At 41.7% G+C, this 6794-nt stretch overlaps 1 long non-coding RNA gene across 1 annotated transcript; it reads right to left on the bottom strand.

The window, feature by feature from the left end:
• Nucleotides 1–265: 265 nt before the first annotated feature.
• Nucleotides 266–6249, bottom strand: LOC135378993 (uncharacterized). Its single transcript, XR_010418663.1, has 2 exons — nucleotides 4559–6249; nucleotides 266–4459 (listed from the first exon to the last, which is right to left on the bottom strand). It is a non-coding gene; the product is annotated as an uncharacterized LOC135378993 (long non-coding RNA).
• Nucleotides 6250–6794: the final 545 nt, after the last annotated feature.

The following is a 6794-nucleotide window of genomic DNA, read 5'->3' as shown; positions in this document are numbered from 1 at the left end:
TGATCTCCTTTATTTCTGCATTTCAGCATATAAGATTATTGTACAAATCATTAAGCACTAAATTGATTGTTCTGTTCAGCCAACAAAGATACATCATTACGTTGCGACTGTCTCTTGCTCTGATGAAATTTCACACAATGGGAACATACCTAATGTATATATTTGTCCTTACTTGTCATCAGCTATGATGCACTTGACATCACACATGTAATAATTGCAAAAATAAACGGCCACACTTTAATGCCATTACACTGCATCCGAGCCATTCAGAATTTGTAGTTTATTGAGACTGTGTACACAAAATACAGATGTTAAAATGAACCAAACACCTTGTAAAGAAGGATATCTTATACCGGTTTCAATAGTGGTGTTTCAAGGATGGAGCAAACAGGAAAGGACCAAAGAAAACACACACCAAACAGCTGCAACATCAGCCACAAACAAGCCTGTGCTGCCATTTTGTTCAATAATTGTGTTGAGCTTATTTGTTCAAAGCCATATGTTATTCAGGAAACACTTTTACACACCTGGTTGGGGACTTATCTATTTTTCCATGCTCATTCTTTACAAACTTCTCTCTCGACTCCATACTGGCATTGTAAGCAATTTCACTGGCATTATCATCGCACCATTACATGCCAAAACATCACCACCACCAATGCCTAAGAACTCCCCACAGCTCATGCCATGCTATAATACGGCTGCCAACAGCACATCATGCACTAAACAAGCGTATGAAGGCGGGGTGGTTGGTACGAATTATTCCGCAGCAAAGAGACGTGGACAGAAGGACGACGACTGCATCATTCACTACGATCTTTGAAATCACTTCTTATTCAGACTTTTTTTTTTAATTTATAAAAGAATTTGCATAGCGATGCAGTTACAGGTATCACTTCACTCTTACACAGATCACTCAACTTTGACTGTGAAATGACATAAGAGGCCTGTGTGATGCCACGAGAAAGATAATAGCCATTGTACAATTGTGTAAACTTATTTAGAGAATTTTTACTTCAGCAGCTCTTCACCGCTTTCTTGACAATTTTTCTAGTTTTCCAGTCATGCAATAGTTCTCAGACTATTCCCAGTTTTCGATGCTTTACTGGATTGCAGACATCCTGAAATACAGACGATGATTCAAGCAACTCAGCAACTGGGCGTTTGAGGCTTACATGTTTGTATCATCCGTATGTGTGGCCTGCTTCGACTAATTTTCGTTTACACAGATGATAAAGCTATGAAAAATTATTGCACAGGCTGCATTTCTGCACTCTGTGGTTAAGCAGTTTGACTGCGCACCTTTGTACTGAGAGATTGTGCTATTTCTTGAGAAACAACACAGTGGAATACTACAGCAAGGCACACCTAGAGATGCTCATTCTAGCATAAAATCTCAGTGCTACAGCAAACAGCAGCACTGATTATTGTCTGCTCGCTTTCTATATTGATCTGTATCATACCGTAAGGGGAAGTCTGCAGTGGAAAATTGGACGCAATACAAATAAGCTTATACAAAGAAAAGGATGCAACTTGAAATCATGTGCATCTTAGCTAAAATGTGCTGTATTACTTTTATTAAAATTTACATGATTGTATATCTTTCTTCTGCAATTTCAGTTATTTTTTAGCCACATTGGCAGTTGTCACTTTGCAGAAGCCGACATATTGATCCAGTTGTGTCCGCACAAATCTATGCAACTGAACAGTTTAATGTAGTGAGCATGGTGTACTGTATCATCAAGGTCAAAGCCTGGGAGCAGATTTATGGGACACAATGCTGAATTCGTGGTAAAATAATGTAGATGCCTCTGCATGACTAACCACCTAACTTCAGTAATGAGTGGTGGACATGCAGAGTCTTCAGGCAACTCCTGGTAATTAATACATGTCATATGGGAGATGGTTTGCAAGATACCAGCACCCAAAGCAACAGTTTCACAGATTCTGGCCATATGCATTACGTTGGCACACCCAAGAAGAGCATGTAACTACTTCGGTCCACTTTACTGAACTTTAGCACCCCTAAGAGTGCCATAGAAAATGTGGGGGGGAGGGGGGGTTCTAAAAAGAAACAGTAGTAGTGTCAATTTCCCATTAAAAAGAAATGAAAAATTCCACACACACAACCACAAGATTTCTGAACCTATGGTGAAGCTAGCTCTTACACAGACATGTTTTTTGTGGGGCATGGCATGGTGTGCCTAAGCTAATGCCAGTCACATATTTGAATAGCAATAAATTTGTATAGCAATTATTTTCTTCACATATGGCATTGAAGAACGGCTTACCTGAAACAAAATAAATAATCAGGTTTGACACATATACAATCATACGTCACAGGCATTTGGTGCCAGTCATGCAGTGAAAGCAGTGTGCATGAGACGCCACATATTCTCCTGGTGATCATGTGAAGGCTTTCCAACAGTAAATGTATGTACGTGGTATCTTGTATTGCAACAGCATTCAGGCACTGTTTCGGATGAGAGATCCATAGATGTTAGAATCATTTGTCATGATGCTGATAACACATTCTTAGTTACACCAGAACTTTGTGACCGTAGTATGCCCATATTCTGTTTATTCTCCACTCACTGCTGTACATTTATGGGTGGAGTGCGAGTCAAGGAAGAGGAGAGCTGGTGTGAAATGAGAGTACCGATGTACAGGACATGTCATACAGCAAAAACCATGGACACTTAGCATGCAGCTGCCCTGAGCTGGTGCAAGGAGAACAAGTTGTAACATAATTGAAGGTAAAGTGATGTACCACGCATATGCATATTAGCAGGATTTGGTTTGGCTCACTATTTTGTAACTCAGCTATTCAGAAGACGTTCAAGACATGCACAACACAGCCAAATTAGAGGGTAGTGTTTCGGGTGTGTTGTATGTTGTGTGTTGCTACCGTCAATAAATTTTCCTATTACAATTAGAGGTATTGTGGCATTTGTGATGAATAGAAGCATGATTGCAATGTGGATGCAGGTGTATATGATAAATCATGTGGCATGATTCCATAGGGATGTGTTTTTCGATGCTTAAGATTTACCTCAACAGGATCAACGTGGCTCCAACCAAAGTTAGCTTGAAAGAGGGGATCCCGACGTTTCGGAGCTGAACCGGCTCCTTCTTCTGGGGTGACGAACTAACAGGGCTAACTTTGGTTGGAGCCACGTTGATCCTGTTCAGTTTCTACCCAACCAGGCACACCTGTGTCAAACATGTTCACGTTTAAGATTTACCTGTACAGGATATGAGGCTACACAAAAAGAGTGCACAGATCACACCAGTGTAAAGCTGCACTGCGTAGAGTAATTTTTAACAGTCCTGCTCACAAAATGATGCAGAACAGCATGCGTACATTTTTACTTGAAAGAAAAGCCTTGAGCTTCAGGAGACACAAAAGGGACACCATTTTTTGTTTAGCGCTGTATTCACACTGAACAGATGAGCACATGGATAAACTCTGTGGCCATATGACAGCTATCAACAACGTAAAAGGAGGAGAGCTAGTGTAACATGGGTGCTTGTTTACCCTGCTTTACTACTGTTGTCTATATCCACACTGAACACATGAGCACAGAAATAAACTATGCGGCCATACGGCAGCTGTCAGTAACGTAAAAGAACGATAGCTACTGTTAACATGGGTGCATGTTCTTCCATGTGCTCGTGTGGTCAGTGTGGATATAAACGGCTGCAGTGGCTGGACAAATCTGTACCCATGTCAACGCAAGCTAACTTTCTTTTGAGTAGTAGACAACTGTCATGTGGCTATGTACAATCTATGCATGCACTCATGCTGCAGTATGGGGGAACGACATTTCCATTTTGATGTTGCATGAACCAGCTGACTCCTATTATAATTGTCAATACTATCTATTGATGGGTCTGTAGCCTATGTTTTGTTATATTCATCTGGAAGGTGCTGTATGCAGTAATTGCAGTTGATCTAATTTTCAACTTTAAGTGCAGTTCAATGGGAGCAAGAGAGCTTCAAAGTTCTGTACACATTGCCCTTTATTCCTGTGCAATTCAAACGTACTGCAGTACGACACCTCAGATATATTGGTGGAGTTAGCATGTGGAATGTAGCAAGGATTTTTTTTTTCCTTGTGCGCCATTGCTCACTTATGTTCTCATGTGACCTTGACAACTAATTGAGCAGGATATCCAGAGTGCACGTTTCTATGAAAAACGTCATCCTTGTGGAACTACGTAATAGCCTTTATTGTCTGAATATAAACAAAAAGCTCACGAATACAAAGTTGTTGTGATGAATGAGTCCATAGCAGAAATTTTCAAGAGAGGATCTCCAGAATATATGTGCTTATACAATGCAGAAAAGCTGTCAGTGATTGGTCATGGTTATGTACCTGCAATAGTAATGATGATTCCAAAAGGTTTGCAGCCTCCTTTAGCACATTGCTGTGCAGTGTGTTTTGCAGAAGCAGCCCTACAAAAGCACATCTACTGTTACCAAATGATAAATCGATATAGAAGTAAGCAGCTGTCCCTTTGAATGTTTTCTAATGTAGCAGTGGCAACACGATACCTGAATAACATATTTTTATTGGTCTGTTCTGCTGTGGCATGCTGAAATAAGTAAAACACACATTTCAGTTTCATCTATGCTTGCATGTGAATCCAGGGGAAATGGGGACCTCCTTAGCTTTTGCTCCGGTATTTTCATAATCGGGGAACGTAAAATCTGCTCAAATTTCGTGTTCAGTGTAGTGCAACAACATGCAATATCTCCATGCCTTGATGTAGTACCCACACAACAGCCGCAAGACGCTAATGCACTTTATGATCAGTCCTATTCCACTGTTAGATGTCTCTGGAGATTAGACACGCTGCGAAGAGATGATAGATACTGGGATGGTTGATAAGCATGCCAGTGGATAACGCCCCCAATTTCTCCATCGGGGCTTGCAACAAACATCTAGCACGTTATTGCTCTTACTGTAAAATGACAGGGGCGCTTACAGTGTGTATCACAGGAGATGACGCTCATAATAAGCGCCAGCACTACTTATATGCTTTGTTTTTGAAGATGCACATTGACGTTCGGCCATCCGCACGCTCTCTCGGTCCCTTGGATTGGTATATGGATTTTGTCCAGTGGCACATGTCGATGTCACTCTCTTTGACCACACTTTGACGGTGCTTTTTACGTTTGTCATGCAAAAGTTCGCAATAGCGCCTTGTAAAAACAACAGCCGCATTTCGTACCCCCGGTCAAGCGTTACGCCGTTTTTGTTTACTAACCGTGCATTTGAAACGATTCTGCTTAATTTTTACCAGTTAACTTCGAATTAGTGCAACATCACCTACCGCAACCAATCTACGATAGTTTTTTCAACACACACGTCCACAGTAGTTGCAACGTATACTTAGACCGATGTTAAACTAGCCCCTCCCCTAGTTTAAAATACGTCCCATTCAAATGCATGGGGCTTAAACCACCAGTTTAAGTAGCTTTGGTGGATGATCGAAATGGAACATTTGAGGCAAATATTCGTCCCAGTGTGATCAAATCTGTCTCCTGGGCGCTTCTAGTATCTATATTAATCGAAACTTACCCAAGATTTGATGAAAAATTCCTCGTGAACCGGGGATTAGGCCTACCGGCTACCATCGCTTCTGGCAGACTCTGGTGAAATACGCATGCGCTGTGCAGGAAGCTCGCTATGTGCGCCGCCATAGGCTTCACAGCAGCAGGTGGTAGAGCATGGGGTGGTGATCCAGGATTGGCGAACGAAAGTCTCACGTGATTGATTTAAACCCGACGTCACTAAACCAATAGTTTAAGTAAGTTGGTGAATACGGACTTATATTGTTTCGTTGGGGACAGTGATCGGTGTCTGGATGAGCTTCGTTAGCGTTCGACCACGGATACTTTTCGAGGGTTTATTACACTTCATTACTCCGTGTTCTCAACCGTCACTGTTCAGTAACTCAACCTCTTTAACGACAATCAATGTACCCTGAAATCTGAGCAGAATATGTTGAAAGTCGCTGGTGGAGAACGGCTTAGGAAACACAACATCCTGATCGCAAGGGAGGAAAACAGTGCAGACACAATGGGGCATATGGAAAAAAAAGAGAGAGGGAAAGAGAAAGAAAAAGAAAACAAAATATTCTACGTATTGCACAATTGGACGACACCAAATATGAGAATCAAATTCGCATTTTTCGCGGTTAGTTCGAGAACAGAATAAGTGAGATCTATTCTATTGCAATACTTACCACGTCCAGGAGATGCTTCACGTACCCCGAAGTATGAATACCCTGCATAGAATATAATCATCAGTTTATATTGACTTACTGTTGTGAAGAGTATATACAATTCACGGCCACTCACAGGATAATCTAAAGAACTACTCCTCTCATAGCATGCTCCTCTCCTTAGCGTTCGAGAGCTCGGCCAGAAAGGTCACATCCTGAGGACTAGTCAACCGCCATTATGTCGGGAGAGCGGGTTACATCCCCCACGACAAAGGATCCCCTGACCCTCTGCAGCAGCTTATGTTGTATTTATTTTTGTCTGCGCTACCCCAGAATCATTCCGTAGGACGCTCTATTCCACATGATGACATTTCGGCCCTTTTTCGAGTTTTCTTAGGGGATGTCCAGCGGTTTGTCTATCTGTTTTTCTGTGAATCGCGGTTCGCGTCCTCCTCAAACTGTACAGGGAAACATAGAGGGTATGTAGATTGTCTTATTGGAGGGACAGCTGTTTTCGCAACGAAGAAAGATAGTGCGCGAGCAAAAGTTGCGTCGCAAAT

Source organism: Ornithodoros turicata, chromosome 1, assembly GCF_037126465.1.
Source record: "Ornithodoros turicata isolate Travis chromosome 1, ASM3712646v1, whole genome shotgun sequence".
Taxonomy (NCBI): domain Eukaryota; kingdom Metazoa; phylum Arthropoda; class Arachnida; order Ixodida; family Argasidae; genus Ornithodoros; species Ornithodoros turicata.
The sequence above is the reverse complement of the archived record's forward strand: the minus strand, read 5'-3'. Positions and strand labels throughout refer to the sequence as shown.